At 40.3% G+C, this 17396-nt stretch overlaps 1 pseudogene; it reads right to left on the bottom strand.

The window, feature by feature from the left end:
• Positions 1–10498: 10498 nt before the first annotated feature.
• Positions 10499–12051, bottom strand: LOC116913611 (annotated as a pseudogene).
• Between the last annotated feature and the right edge of the window lie 5345 nt (positions 12052–17396).

Genomic DNA, 17396 nt, shown 5'->3' with positions numbered 1-17396 from the left:
GGAAGTTAAAACACATGATCTATGTTTTGGAACAACATTAATTTATCCTTGCTCACTGAATTCTGTATAAATAAAGAAGCACCTGATTGCCAGTTATTCAGGCTAATGTGTTCCTCTAAACACCCATGCCTGACTCACTCCTCCTTTACTGACTCCGTATCTCCTCTGCGAAACCTGCTCATTGCCAGGACTGGCACCTGGAAGATGTTAGCTTTTAAGCCTTCAATAAGCAAGCTACAGTCCATATAACCACAGAGGTTATGTATAGTGTAAGGGAATAGGGGAAGGGATGGCTCTTCTGAGGGGGAAATGGAATAGATAGTTATGGATGGATGGGACAGGGAATTGGAAAAGGAGGATCAAACAAAGAGAAAGAAAAGGTAAAAAAAAAAATAGGGAGCCAGGGAAAGGATACAGGGAGGGACATCTAAAATTAAAAGCTACTTGAGGGTTTGATTGGAAAGCTAATATAGTAGAAGTTTCCTAAAATATATACACATATGAAGGCAATCTAAATGAAATTCTCAAATATCAGGGAGATGGAGACCCAAGTGGATGTCTCTTCTACCAAACAAAGCTTCGGTGCTGGAAATGGATTGCATCTGATTGAGTTGTTGACCAAAGTGTCCCCCTTGGAACCCTAAAACAACCTGGGTTAATGCTAAGTCACTCTTCACAAACTAATGGTAATGCCCAATTGCTGAACACAACACCTAGACAACCCATTGAACAGAGAAGTTGAGCTGGTGCCTACATTGAGTCTTCAACCCTAGGAACTTCATGGTTCTTGAAGGTACTCGGTGAGCTACCAAAGAAGAAAGGTAAACCCAGCACCAATGTCTTTAATCTACAATGATGACCTACCTGCAATATGCACTTGCTGAAATCGTGGCACAAAGTTTGTGGGAGTAACTAACCAATTTCTAACTGGATTTATGGCCCACTCTATTAGATATAACCTATTAGATGGAACACTACTAGATGTCAGGCCTGTATGATTCTGCCATACAGAGTCCAGAGTTATGAACAAAAGCCCCAATCCTTAAACCTGAAATATGCCTGGTTGATAACCATTACAAATAAAAAAATCATTTCTCTCCAACAGAGTCTCATTGGGAAAACAAACCACTCTTAAGGTCAGGTCCCATGCCCAGTGGTAGATGGCCTGTTTGGAGGTTCTTTGTCTCATAAGGTTTTGACAGGGTATATTTTTCTTACTTTTAATAGTTCTGCAGTCTACGTATTTAGGTTTCTACTTTTGTGTTTTAAAGGACTCCTGTGTATACGAACATGAAAATTTCTGCATCTGCATGGATATCTCATGGTTTTTCTTTGGCTCTCTTCTTCTGCTTGTTTTGTCTTCTTCGGTTTGTCTGTTTTGTCTTTTATTATCATTCTTTAGATATCTCTTTCTTTTCTATTGAAAAAGAGTAAGGGTGTAGATTCTGATGGAAGGAAAGGTGTGGGGAATCTCAGAGGAGTTGGGGGAGAGGAAAAGATGATCAGAGTATAGTTTATTAAATATCTATTTTAATAAAAGTGTGTGTGTATGCATACACACACATGCTTAAGTGAGTCATGGTCTTGGATGTATTGCTAAATTTAACTATATAAGTTTGAATAAGTTTTAGTTTTTAAAAAACTAACATGTGAACAATGGTATAGATAAACAACAAAATGCAGTCGAAGTAACATCAGAGCCATGCCCAATCTCTAGGCCTGGAGTCAGAGGGAAAAGACATCAGAACTGAGTTAACATCAGAGTCAGAAGCTGTGATCCCTGACCTCACTCTTCTCTCTGATTTTCTGAGAAGAGCTTCACTGACACTGCACACATGGAAGCCAGAGACCTAAGGACGAATGTGTACCTTTTCCTCTTGCTATGGGAAATATCATCTTTCTCTTGTACATTTTAGTCACCTCTGTGACTATGAACTCATTTTCCTGCAAAGTACTGGCATTCAAGTATTTACCAATTGCAGACTAGCTTGAGAGAGAACATCATAAGTATGAGAAAAGTAAACATTTCAGTCATTCCCAGGACTAACAGAAAAGAAGCTCCAGCTGCTTATTCTGCTCTCAGTGTATCAGCATTACAATATCAGAGCAACAGATGCCAGGACAGGGAAACATCTGCTGGGAGTTTTTAAGCTCTGTAACTCACATATTTACATGCAGAGAAAGGTTGAGGTATATATTCCAGACTCACATTAAAAATTCCAGGGAAACACCTTAATTGATTCAACTTGTCAATTGGCTATCCTGGGCTGATTAAAAGTGCTTATGTGTGAAATAATATAACAATATTCTCCCAAATAAATATGGAGATAGATTCTGGGAAAGAAAATGCTATCTTGGACAGATAAAAAAATTGATTTCTGTCATGGCTCTGAAATAAACATGAGCATATTACACAGAAAACATTAGCATTTGAACAGAAAGAGAAATTATTAGAAATGAGTTAAGTACTCATCAAAACATATTGCTTTTCTCCCTGGAATAGAGAAGCAAAGAATCTTAAAACTCAGAATCACAAAAGGCCTCCAGAAACTAAAGCAATGGTGATCATAAGGAACAAAGCTGTACACAGAAGAATATCTGATTACAACTCATACTATAGGGCTTTCCTAATCAATACAGCATGGTTTTGGCTTAAAACCCAACATAAAGACTTTAAACAGATTAAAGAACCCAGAAACAAATCCATGCATCTACAGAAAAGTGATTTTCAATGACTACTCCAAGACTACACATTAGATAAGGAACGTCTTCTTCAATAAGTAGTTCAAGGGAAATAGAATATACTTATGCATTAAAATAAATCTAGAATCCATCCCTTCACCATATATCAGGATAAGTACTCAAAACACCTAAACTAAATGAAAGACATGAAAATACTAAAATAAAATATGGAGAAAAATACTTAAAGACATGAGCATAGACATACTCTGCAAAGGAAATAATCAACAGAGTGAAGAAACAGGTACAGATTATCAATAAACATATGACAAAATGTCTAGTGTCACCAAAATCAAGAAAATGCTTATTTAGACCACAATAAGTTATCATCTCACTCCTCTCATAATAGATATTATCCACAAATGCTAATAGATATTATCAATAAACATGCTGTTGCAATTTTAAAGGAAAATGTATATACTGTTGGTTGGAATATAAACTAGTATCACTACTGCAGACAATAACATGGTCAAATATATATATATATATATTTTTTAAAGAAAATAAATTAAGCATACCAAAGAAGAAGCCATATTTCATTGCAACACTGTTCACAATGTCCAAGGTGTCCATTAGAAAATGAATGGATATAATGAGTTACTAAAATACAACGGAGTACTGCTCAATCACAAAAGAGACAATTCTATTATAATGGGCAAAAGTAGAAGGCAGTATGTTAGGTGAAATAATCAGGCACAGAAAGATAAATATGGTGTCTTCTTACTTACATGTGGAAGCTTTAAAATGTTCATCCCAAGCAAGAGACTAAAATGGCATTAGACATATAGATATTAGACAAGTATGGGGTAAGAGAAAAGGATATTGAGTAACAAAGTGGAGTCAAGTTCTAGCTCTCTACAGAAACAAGGACACGTTTCCCCACCTTTGTATATTAGAGATTCTATGAATCCACACTGCTTTTAGCACTGGGAATAGCAATAAGGAGCATAGTTCATATACCTCAACTAAGACGTTGTGGTGACCATGTTTGTTATGGAGGGGGCTACCGTTTTTCATAAATTGCTAATTTAACCTGAAAAATTAAAGTAGCTAGAGAAATATCACATAAGCCTAAATAAGAAGAGTAGATACTGACATAAATATAAGAGACATTAAAATTTAACAAAATTTTATCATCTCAATAAACACTACGAATTAGAGAAACAGGAAGATTATTTATAAAATGTCATCAATTTTTGGAAATTGTCTATATTGAAGATATGAAATTATGCTTATCATTTGTGCCAAATCAAATTTAGTGGGGAATTGATGACTAGGAAGCCTTTAAAAAAAGCTTTTTACAATCCTGTGTCCTCTTCAGATAGAGAACAGTGAAGGCACTGAACTCTTAGAAAAATTACGTTTCTCCCTCTATAAAGACAGAAGACATCAGCTTAGGTGCAGGTAGATTTCTGGACTTGGCATGAAACAGTGAAGAAATTCCACATTTGTCATTATAATGTTCAACTGAATAAGCAATGTTAAGATATGAACATTCAGGAAGGAGAATGAAATGTAAATGAAGAAAGAGAACATAAAGCACTGAGAAAAGCAGCTACCAAGACAACGTCCATTGAGGTGTTAATCAGAGATGAATGGATCCACAGAGTTCTCCACAGTTTATTTAACAGAAAGCCAACCTGACTGGCCATGTTTCTTTCTTGCTGTCACATCCAGCTGTCTACATTTAAGCAGTGGGCATACAGTAAGACGGTTGAGTCATTACAGCTTTACAAGGGGCAGAAAAGCAAAAAATAAATAAATAAATAAATAAATAAATAAATAAATAAATAAATAAATAAATACTTAAGAGAGTAATAGTAAAAAAAATAAAATAAAAAATAAAAATGTGGTTTTCTGAATTAGACAGGGAAGAAGATTCCAGTAAGGCAGTCTGCTAGGCAAGAAGGATGTGCTGAGATAGAATATGTAAAAAGTTTAAGTGGTTATAGTTATAGTTTTACAGATAATTAGAGTCTGTAGCCTGTTTGGAATGGAAGTGGTCACCTAGTTTAGATAAATGGAAAACTTTAAAGCCAATGCAATTTCTGCCTTGGTCAAGTTGCAGGGAGGATATACACAGGGGAAATGATTGCTAAACAAACAAACAAACAAACACACCAGAAAACCAAGATTTCCGTTTATTTGGTGGGACGGGCACTGGGATATTGATGTCACTGAAAAAGAAGGTTTGAGTTTTAAAAAGGGCAAAAGTTATGCAAAAGACACCACTGAATGGCGGAAAGAAGGCAGGAGTCCAGTCGATTACAGCAGTAAAAGGAGGATATGACTGTCCTTGACTGTGTCCACGTTGTCTATCAATTAATTCTGCTCCCTGTCTATGCCCCCCAGTCTTTCAAATGAAAGGTTTCGAGGGTTCATTCAGAGTGGTCCTTCTGAGTAGACTGAAAGGACAAGTTTCTTCATGTTTATTCCCCAAACCGCTTCAAGTTGCTTCCCTTGGATGAAGACACTGCTGGATGGAGCCTACCCCATTAGTAGGCTCTTGTTATGGAATTCCCTAGTAACTCTCTGGTCTTTCCCCTGAGGGGAAGAATCACACTCCTCCACTTCTTAAGGTCTACTTATGTCTTTGCAAATGACGGTTTTAAAACACAACTTCAATTTTTCTTACTTTGAGTATGCCATGGCTTTGCTGCTGGGACTGACTGATAATCTGATGAAAATCAGATTCTGTGAAAATTCTCAGAAGCTTAATGATTCAAAAGTAGTGATAAGAGACAAGAATTTACTCTAACACCTGGCTCTGAAGCCTGCAGTGCACAGTATGAAAACAATGCCTTCAATTAAAGGATGGGGCTTCAGTTAAAAGCCATAAATAGACTGGCCAAAGAGGATTAAGAATGGGGCTGGAAAGCAACCAGAGCTTCCAGGGACTAAGCCACTACCCAAAGACTATACATGGACTGACCCTGGGCTCTGACCTCATAGGTAGCATTGAATATCCTAGTAAGAGCACCAGTGGAAGGGGAAGCCCTGGGTCCTGCTAAGACTGAACCCCCAGTGAATGTGATTGTTGGGGGGAGGGCAGCAATGGGGGGAGGATGGGGAGTGGAACACCCATAAAGAAGGGAAGGGGGAGGGGTTAGGGGAATGTTGTCCCGTAAACCGGGAATGGGAATAACACTCGAAATGTAAATAAGAAATACTCAAGTTAATAAAAAAAATAGTCTTTAAAAAAAAAAAAAAGAATGGGGCTGGAGAGATGGCTCAGCGGTTAAGAGCACCGGACTGCTCTTCCAGAGGTCCTGAGTTCAATTCCCAGCAACCACATGGTGGCTCACAACCATCTGTAAAGAGATCCGATGCCCCCTTCTGGTGTATCTGAAGACAGCTACGGTGTACTTATATATAATAAATGAATAAAGAAAAAAAAGAAGATTAAGAATGAAAGGAAGATAGGAAAAAATAAAGACGGTCCAATTCATAAATCATGCAGAACTAGAACACAGAGTTAGTGGCTGCTCATATACTATTCTTCAATACATGAAAAGAACTACCAAGAAGCATATTCTAAGGAAAGCAGAATCTTATTCCTCAATGTCAGAGGACACCGGCTCCAAAGAATCATCTCAGTTTCAAACCTAGCAAACCAGACTGTGGCCATTAGAAGTCTTGGAGGAACTTCAGAGCTGGGAGGCAGTAGCAGCTCCAGTGGGTTCTGAGGCAGGAACCCAGCTCAGAAACCAGAGCTTCAAGAGGAAGAGAATTGTCCTCTAGTTTTGATGTGCAAATATGCCAACTTACTGGGATTAGGACTTGTGGAGCACTAATCACCACGACTTCATTGCTTATGAGTTACCTAGTTTAAAATAGCTTTAAATCTGGAAAGATGGATTTTGCTTCAAGATGAATTTTACCCCAAGGGTTTCTTATGTCTGGTTTTAATACTTAGATGAGATGATGGGCTTGTGATTTGGGGTTGGAAATGTAACAGTAAATGTAGCAAGTTAAAACTTCAGAGGCAAATCCCCTGACAGCTTAGCCCCTAACAAGCCCAGCAGTGATAAAGTCTGCCCCATCATTTCTGAGCTCCATCTTCCAGTCCTGCCAGTCTCTACCTGCAATCAAGTATCTGCACCCCACTCCACAGCCCACAGCTCTGGGTGCCTTCCAGAAGGCCTGCCCCTACCTGGGACAACCAAGTGAGACACCCATGCCCCAAATCCCCTGCCTGCTTGGCCTCCTGGAAAGCCCAGCAGCTGAGAGGTCTGCCCCATGCTTTCTGTGCTCCATCTCTGGTCCACACACAGTTGAGGATCTGCACCCACCCTTCTGACCACAGCTCTGCCTCCCAGGAAACTTTCTTCCACCTCAGACTACCAGTCCTATGGCCTGCTACTCCCTGGGACTAGCAGGCCAACAAATACCAGCGACAGCCAGATGGCTAAGGGTAATCACAATAACACAATCAACAAAGCCTAGTACAGTATGGCACCATCATAACTCAGCTCCCCTACATCAAACCCTAGATATCTTAACACACCTGAAGAGTAAGATTATGACTTTAAATCTCATCTTATGAAGATGATAGAGGCCTTTAAAGAGGAAATAAATAAGTCCCTTTAAAAAGACAATACAGGAAGGTACAAGAAAATAGGTAGAAGCTTTTAAAGAGGAAACAAATAAATTCCTCATAGAAATACGGAAAATATAATTAAACAAGGGAAAGAAATGAACAAAACTGTTCAAGACCTTAAAAAAGAGAAAGAAAGAGAAGCAATAAAGAAAACACAAACAGAGGCAACCCTGGAGATGAAAAACCTAGGGATAAAACAGGGACTACAGATGCAAACATAACCAACAGAATACAAGAGATGAAAGAGAGAGTCTCAGGCTTAGAAGATATAATAAAAAAATGATACATCAGTCAAAGAGAATGGCATATCTGAAAAGATTCTATACAAAATGTCCAGGAAATTCAGGACACTATGAAAAGAGCAAACCTAAGAATAATAGGAATAGAAGAGGGAAAGTTTCTAGTTCAAAGACCCAAAAAATATCTTCGACAAAATCATATATGAAAATTACCCTAACCTAAAGAAAGAGATGGCTATAAATGTACAAGAAGCTTACAGAACACCAAATAAATTGGACCAGAAAAGAAAATCTTCCCACCACATAGTAATCAAAATACTAAATATACAGAACAACAACAACAACAACAACAACAACAACAACAACAACAAGAATATTAAAAGCTGCCAGGGAAAAGTAACATATAAAGGCAGACCTATCAGAATTACACCTGTTTTCTCAATAGAAACTCTAAAAGCCAGAAGGTCCTAGACAGATGTCTTGCAGACCCTAAGAAACCACAGATGTCAGCCTAGACAACTATATGCAGCAAAACTTTCAATTACCACAGATGAAGAAACCAAGGTAGTCCATGACAAAACCAAATTTAAACAATATCTTTTTACTAATCCAGCCCTACAGAGGATATTAGAAAGAATATTCCAACAGAAGCAGAGTAACTACAATCAAGAAAACACAAGAAATTAATCATCCCACAACAAAACCAAAAAAAGAGACACACACACACACACACACACACACACACACACACACACACACACACACACACACTAAAATAAAGGGAACTAACAATAATTGGTCAAGAATATCTCAACATCAATGAACCAATTCCCCAGTAAATACTGGCTGGCTTTTTCGTCTCCATCTGGACCCCAGAGTTTACCCTGTGGCACAGCTCTCTGACCCAAAACTTATTTCCTGAGAGCTGTTCTCCCAGGAATGCTGGAAATCACAGGCTCACAAGAAGGATAGGCTCCAGTCAGAGACACAAAGACCAACCAACACCAGAAATAACCAGATGTCGAGAGAGGCAAACACAAGAACCTAAGCAGCAGAAACCAAGGCTATTTGGTATCATCAGAACTGAGTTCTCCCACTGGGCAAGACCTGGATACCCCAACACACCAGAACAGCAAGATTTGAATTTAAACCACACCTCATGATGATGATAGAGGACTTTGACAAGGACATAAATAACTTCCTTTAAAAAAATACAGAGAGCTCAAGTAAAACAGGTAGAAGCCCTTAAAGAGGAAACACAAAAACCCTTAAGAATTATAGAAAACACAACCAAACAGGTGAAGGAATTGAACAAAACCATCCAGGATCTAAAAGTGGAAAAAGAAGCAAAAAGAAATCACAAAGGAGACAACCCTGAGATAGAAACCTAGGAAAGAGAGATCAAGAGTCATAGAAGCAAGCATCACCAACAGAACACAAGAGCTAGAAGAGAGAATCTCAGATACAGAAGATACCATAAAAAAATGCAGTCAAAAAAAATGCGAAATGCAAAAACTCCTAACCCAAAATATCTCAGAAATCCAGGACACAATGAAAAGATCAAACCTAACAATAATAGGTAGAAAAGAGAACAAAGCTTCCCAACTTAAAGGGCCAGTAAATATCTTTAACAAAATTATAGAAGAAAACTTCCCTAACCTAAAGAAAAAAATGACCATGAACATACATCCAAATAGACTGAACCAGAAAAGAAATTCCTCCCATTACATAATAATCAAAACACCAAATTCATAAAACAAAGAATATTAAAAGCAGTAGGAAAAAAAGGTCAAGTAACATATGAAGGCAGACCCATCAGAAATGCACCACACTTCTCACCAGAAGATCCTCAGCAGATGTCATACAGACCCTAAGAGAACACAAATGCCAGCCCAGGCTACTATATCCAGCAAAATTCATTTAGCATAGATGGAGAAACCAGGATATTCCATGACAAACAGAAATTGACACAATATCTTCACACAAGTGTTAATAAATGGAAAACTACAACACAAGGAGAAAAAACAATAAAGCAATCTTTCAACAAACCCAGAAGAAGATGCCCACACAAATATAATTTCACCTCTAACAACTAAAATGACAGGCAGCAACAATCACTTTTCTTTAATATCTCTCAACATTAATGGACTCAATTCCCCAAAAAAGACATAAACAAACAGACTGGATACATACACAGCACCCAGCATTTTGCTGCACACAGGAAACAAACCTCAGTGACAAAGACAGAAATTACCTCAGAGCAAATGGTTCCAAGCAATAGGCTTGAGTAGCCATTCTAATATTGAATAAAATATATTTTCAACAAAAATTATCAAAAAAAAAAAAGATAAGTAAGGGCACTACATACTCACAAAGGAAAAAATTCTACCAAGATGAATTTTTTTCTTCAGCTGCTGTGTATTGACATTCAGGTGGGCACTGGGCCTAGAGACCCCGAAGAATACAAGGTGGAGAGTGGAGCGTCTGTGGTGACAGCAGTGGAGTGCACAAGGAGGAGGGGGGAGGCCAAAGCTGTTGGGAAAGCAAGTCAGGGCCAAGGCCAAAAGTCATCTACACTGGAACCCTGGGTCCCCACGTCCCCAGCTCCTGCCCTTGCTGTCTCCTAATTTCAGGCTAGGGCTGGGAATTCTCTGGTCAACTTTCTACAGGAGCAAAGAACACAGAGATAATGCTGCCCTTCTGTGATAAAGTCAGAGGGTTTCCAATCCTGCATTCCTCCTTCACCCCTGGCTCAAGTAGGGCCATGAAAAATAACTGGGCTCTATTGCATGTTTCAGGAGGCATTAATTTTCCTGGTGTCCCAGCCCAGCGCCCACACCTGCCCCAGAGTGAGCACTATAAGCTGCCTGGCCTAATGGATAAGAGAGGAGAGGAGAAGGAAAAGAAGTTCAGAGGCCCATCAAGGTGCAGGCACTACATGTATAGTGCTGGTGAAGCCAGAGCCAGGACGCCATCCGGCTCAGCACAATGACCACATCTCACTTCTTGAAGAAGCCTCGGCCTGCCAACATTCATGGCCAAGCTTACATCGAAGGTCAATATCCTCAGCCCAGGCATCCTGTACGTGCATCCTTACACAGCACAGGAAGATGCCACAGTACAGATGGGCCTGGTAAAGCGCCTGAGGATTGTAATGATAGGGAGCCCTGGACGGTACCGTGGGGCCACTTGGTGAGCTCTCCTACCAGACTGTGAGTTAATGATAATAGTCCCACTGCAGCACTTGAAGGAGGCTCCACAGCACCCACAGCGTGCAGCTTCCCTGGGGTCTCTGGTAACGCGCCCAAGCAGCGGAGTTCCCTAATAACTGCAAGTGGTAGATGGCAGCTCTACCTCTCCTGGGGCATGGGGAACAGCCTCCAGAAGGTAGTCCCCTTGGCTGTTTCTCCGGATAGCATGATGCAGTCTGCTCCACGTAGGGACTACATTGGCCACATCACGTCTTCAGCACGAGTGGGGCGTGGTTTCTGATCACGCCCAGCAATCTGTGTGGTTTAGATGACAGGCTTCCCAACTCGGTTGCAACGTCCAATCATCACCTTCTGAGCCAGGAAGACTTTTCTCAGGAATCTCAATGCTCAGGTCACCACGAGCCACCATGATCCCATCACTGGCCTCCAAAATCTCATCAAACCCAAGCACACCTTCATGGTTCTCGATTTTGCTGATGATCTTGATGTTCTTGCCTTCTCTCTCCCAGGACCTTCCTCACCTCATGCACATCGCTGCCCTTGCGGATGGAAGACATAAACACCATGTCCACATCCTGCTCCACCCCAAACTTCAGACCCTGGATGTCCTTTTTCTGACACTGCGGGGAAGTCCAGAGCAGCACAGGGCAGGTTCACGCCCTTCTTGCTGCCCAAGGAGCCACTGTTCTCCACCTCCGACACCAGGTAGTCAGCACCTTTCTCCTTCCTCCTGCAGTGAGATGAGCCCATCGTCCACGAGATCTTGCAACCACCTACACCACCTTGCAGATGTTCTTATAGTCCAGCCACAGGATGGACTTCTCCATGTTGTCCAGGGTGATCTTCAGAGTGGCTTCCTTCTTCAGCTCCATTTCTGCAGGGCCGCTGCCCTTGATGAGACCAATTCAGATCTTGGGTCCCTTTGTGTCCAGAGCCACCACAACGGGAGGGTAGAGAATGGGATCAGAGCCAAAGATTTCTGTGGCTGCGTGGACATTCTTGATGGTCTCTGCATGGTACTCATGGGTTCCATGAGAGAAATTCAGCTGAGCCACATTCATCTCAGACTTAATCATCTTCAGCATCTCTACAGATCAGAAGCAGGGCCAATGGTACAAATGATGCCAGGGTTGCGGGCTGTGATGGGCACGGAGTCACTGTCCAGGCGGCACATGTGTACCAGGAAGGTGTCAGCCATGGATGCATGAAGCTGCTGTGTCTGAATGAAGGCAGTTCCTGCTTTGCTGCGTGGCTTCAGCATAGTTCCTGAGGTCCTCAGGCATACTTCGGATCCTGTTGCGATAACTAAAGAGGACATTTGTTGAGTCAGGACTCCTTGCTGCTGTGTGGGGGCAAAGATGAACTCTCAATTCTGAACATCTATGCTCCAAATGCAAGGGCAACCACATTCATAAAAGAAACCTTACTAAAGCACAAAGCACACATTGCAACTCAAACAATAATAGTGGGAGAGTTCAACACCCCACTCTCACCAAAAGACAGATCATGGAAACAGAAACTAAACAAAGATACAGTGAAACTAACAAAAGTTATGAACCAAATTGATTTAACAGATATCTATAGGACATTTCATCCTAAAAGAAAAGAAGATACCTTCTTCTCCACACCTCATGGTACCTTCTCCAAAACTGACCATATGATGGGTCACAAAACAGGCCTCAACAGATAGAAGAATATCAAATAATTCCATGCGTCCTATCAGATTACCACAGAATAAGACTGGTCTTCAATAAAAACAAAAATAATAGAAAGCCCACGTACACATGGAAGTGGAACAGTGCTCTACTCAATGACAATTTGGTCAAGGAAGAAATAAAGAAAGAAATTAAAGACTTTTTAGAATTAAATGAAAATGAAGGTACAACATATTCTAAATTATAGAACACAATGAAAGCAGTGCTAAGAAGAAAACTTATAGAGCCTTGAGTGCCTCCAAAAAAGAAACGGGAGAGAGCATACACTAGTAGTTTGACAGAACATCTGAGAGCTCTACAATAAAACCAAGCAAATTCACCCAAGCAGAGTAGACAGCAGGAAATAATCAAACTCAGGGCTGAAATCAACCAAGTAGAAACACAAAGAACTATACAAAGAATCAACAAAACCAGGAGCTCGTGTTTTGAGAAAATCAACAAGACAGATAAACCCTTAGCCAGACTAACCAGAGGGCACACAAAAGTATATCCAAATTAACAAAATCAGAAATGAAAGGGAGGCATAACAACAGAATCCGAGGAAATCCAAAAAATCATGAGATCCTACTATAAAAGCCTATATTCAACAAAACTGAAAAATCTGGACTAAATGGACAGTTTTCTAGACAAATACCAGGTACCAAAGTTAAATCAGGAACAGATAAACCATCTAAACAACCCCATAACTCCTAAAGAAATAAAAGCAGTTATAAAGTCTGCCAACCAAAAAGAACCCAGGACCAGATGGGTTTAGTGCAGAATTCTATCAGACCTTCATAGAAGACCTCATACCAATATTATCCAAACTACTCAAAATAGAAACAGAGCGCTACCGAATTCCTTCTATGAAACCACAATTATGCTTATACCTAAACCACACAAAGACCCAACAAAAAAAAGAGAACTTCAGACTAATTTCCCTTATGAATATCGATGCAAAAATACTCAATAAAATTCTTGCAAACTGAATCCAAGAACACATCAAAAGGATCATCCATCATGATCAAGTAGGCTTCATTCCAGGTATGCAGGGATGGTTCAATATACAGAAATCCATCAACGTAATCCACTACATAAACAAAGTCAAAGAAAAAAACCACATGATCATTTCATTAGATGCTGAGAAAGCATTTGACAAAATTCAACACCCCTTCATGATAAAGTTTTGGAAAGATCAGACCCATGCCTAAACATAATAAAGGCAATATACAGTAAACCAGTAGACAAAATCAAACTAAATGGAGAGAAATTTGAAGCAATCCCACTAAAATCAGGGACTAGACAAGGCTGCCCACTCTCTCCCTACGTATTCAGTATAGTACTTGAAACCTTACCTAGAGCAATCAGACAACAAAAGAAGGTCAAAAGGATACAAAGGGGAAAGAAAGAGGTCAAAATATCACTATTTGCAGATGATATGATATTATACTTAAGTGACCCCAAAAAACTCCACTAGAGAACTACTAAGCCTGATAAACAACTTCAGCAAAGTGGCTGGATGTAAGATTAACTCAAACAAATCAGCATCCTTCCTCTACCTAAAGGATAAACAGGCTGAAAAAGAAATAAGGGAAATGCTACTCTTCACAGTAGTCACAAACAATATAAAATAGCTTGGCGTGACTCTAATCAAGCAAGTGAAAAATGTGTATGACAAGAACTTCAAGTCTCTGAAGAAAGAAACTGAAGATCTCAGAAGATGGAAAGATCTCCCATGGTCATGTATTGGCAGGATTAATATAGTAAAAATGGCCATCTTGCCAAAAGCAATCTACAGATTCAATGCAATCCTCATCAAAATTCCAACTCAATTCTTCATAGAGTTAGAAATAGCAATTTGCAAATTCATTTGGAATAAAAAAAACAGGATAGTGAAAACTATCCTCAACAATAAAAGAACTTCAGGGGGAATCACTATCCCTGAACTCAAGAAGTATTACAGAGCAATACTGAGAAAAGAAACTGCATGGTATTGGTACAGAGACAGGCAGGTAGACCAGTGGAATAGAACTGAAGACCCAGAAATGAACCCACACACTTATGGTCACTTGATATTTGACAAAGGAGCTAAAACCATCCAGTGGAAAAAAGATAGCATTTTCAACAAATGGTGCTGGTTCAACTGGAGGTCAGCATGTAGAAGAATGCAAATTGATCCATTCTTACTAAAGCTTAGCTTCAAGTGCATCAAGGACCTCCACATCAAACCAGACACACTCAAACTAATAGAAGACAAAGTGGGGAAAAGCCTCAAACACATGGGCACTGGAGAAAATTTCCTGAACAGAACACCAATGGCTTATGCTCTAAGATCAAGAATCAATAAATCAGACCTCATACAATTGCAAAGCACACTGTCATTAGGACAAAACATCAACCAACAGATTGAAAAAAAAAAAGGTCTTTACCAATCCTACATTCAATATAGGGCTAATATCTAATATATATAAAGAACTCAAGAAGGTAGACTCCAGATAATCAAATAACCCTATTAAAAATGGGGTACAGAGCTAAACAAAGAATTCTCAGCTGAAGAGTATTGAATGACTGAGAAGCACCTAAAGAAGTGTTCAACATCTTTAGTCATCAGAGAAATACCAACAAAACAACCCTAAGATTCCACCTCACACCAGTCAGAATGGCTAAGATAAAAAACTCAGGTGACAACAGATGCTGGCGAGGATATGGAGAAAGAGGAACACTCCTCCATTGTTGGTGGGATTGCAAACTGGTACAACCATTCTGGATATAAGTCTGGAGGTTCCTCAGAAAATTGGACATTCCAGTACCTGAGGACCCAGATATACCACTCCTGGATATAGACCCAAATGATGCTCCAACATATAACAAAGACACATGCTCTACTATGTTCATAGCAGTCTTATTTATAATAGCCAGAAGCTGGAAAGAACCCTTATGCCCTTCAACAAAGGAATGGATACAGAAAATGTGGTACATCTACACAATGGAATACTACTCAGCTATCAAAAACAATGACTTAATGAAATTCATAGCAAATGGATGGAACTAGAAAATATCATCCTGAGTGAGGTAACCCAATCATACACACACACACACACACACACACACACACACACACACACACAGAGTATGTACTCACTGATACGTGGATATTAGCCCAAAAGCTCCGCCAATCCACAGACCACATGAAGCTCAAAAAGAATTACGACCAAAGTGCAGATGCTTCAGTCCTTCTGAGAAGGGAGAACAAAAATAATCATTGGATGAGGTATGGAGACAAAGCTTGGAGCAGAGACTGAAGGAATGACCATTCAGAGCCTGCCCCAACCTGGGGATCCAGTCCGTATACAGACAGCCGCCAAACCCAGACAATATTGTTGATGCCAAGAAGTGCATGCTGACAGGAGCCTGATATAGCTGTCTCCTGAGAGGTTCAATCAGAGCAAGACAAATACAGAGGTGGATACTCATAGCCAACCATTGAACTGAGAACGGGGTCCCATTGGAGGAGTTAGAGAAAGGATTGAAGGAGTTAAAGGTGTTTGCAACCCCATAAGAACAACAATACCAACCAAACACAGCTCCCAGGGACTAAACCACCACCAAAGACTACACATAAACCCATGGTTCCAGCTGCAAAGGATGGCCTTGTTTGACACCAATGGGAGGAGAAACCCTTGGTCCTGTCAAGGCTCAATGCCCCAGTGTAGGGGAAAGTCAAGGTGGGGGGGTGGGGGTGGGTAGATGGGTTGGGGAACACCCTCATATAAGAAGTGGGAGAGGTGATGGGATGGGGATTATGGAAGGGGAACCGAGAGAGGGAATAACATTTGAAATGTAAATAAATAAAAAAAAATCTAAGAAAAAAAGAAAAAGGGGTTGGGGATTTAGCTCAGTGGTAGAGCGCTTGCCTAGGAAGCGCAAGGCCCTGGGTTCGGTCCCCAGCTCAAAAAAAAAAAAAAAAAAAAAAAAAAAAAAGAAAAGAAATACAGGTCTAGGCTAAGAGTCTCATCTGTTCAAGTCAAAAAGTCTGCACTCAGCAAACCACTGAACTGAGAATGGGACCCCCATTGAAGGAATCAGAGAAAGAACTGGAAGAGCTTGAAGGGACCTGAGACCCCATATGAACAACAATGCCAAGCAACCAGAGCTTCCAGGACTAAGCCACTACCTAAAGACTATATGATGGACTGACCCTGGACTCTGACCTCATAGGTAGCAATGAATATCCTAGTAAGAGCACCAGTGGAAGGGAAGCCTTGGTCCTGCCTAAGACTGAACCCCAGTGAACGGAATGTTGGGGGAGGAAGGTAATGGGGGAGGATGGGGAGGGAACACACAAAGAAGGGGAGGGGGGGTTGGGATGTTGTCCCGGAACAGGAAAGGAATAATAATCGAAATGTAAATAAGAAATGCTCAAGTTAATAAAAAAAAATTAAAAAAAAAAAGTCTGCACTCTATGGATGAGAGAGGGGCTCTCATGGCCCCACCTCTATTGAAGGACTTGTGGAAAGTTAATTTAATAGCTGCTGAGGGACGGAGAGTCATTTTCCTTTGGCAATATGACCACTGATGAGTTGTTCATGTCACAGTGGATGGCCACATGTCCCATGTGCATATTGGAAACACTAATTAGATTCAGAGACATATTAATAAATAAAGTTAATATAAAGTTTGGAAAGAAATCACATGGGGAACTAAGGAAAATTGTTGAGAGGTGATAGTAGATGTACATGAACAATATACATTACATAAATGTATGAAACATTCAAAGAATTAAAACAGTTATTTTTAAAAAATAAAAGTGTTCATGCTTGGGGGAGGGTGGTAATGGGGGGAGGATGGGGAGGGGAAGCCCATACAGAAGGGGAGGGGGAGGGGCTAGGGGGATATTGACCCGGAAACCGGG

This window comes from Rattus rattus, chromosome 12, assembly GCF_011064425.1.
Source record: "Rattus rattus isolate New Zealand chromosome 12, Rrattus_CSIRO_v1, whole genome shotgun sequence".
In the NCBI taxonomy this organism is placed as follows: domain Eukaryota; kingdom Metazoa; phylum Chordata; class Mammalia; order Rodentia; family Muridae; genus Rattus; species Rattus rattus.
This window is presented reverse-complemented; position numbering and strand designations above follow the sequence as displayed.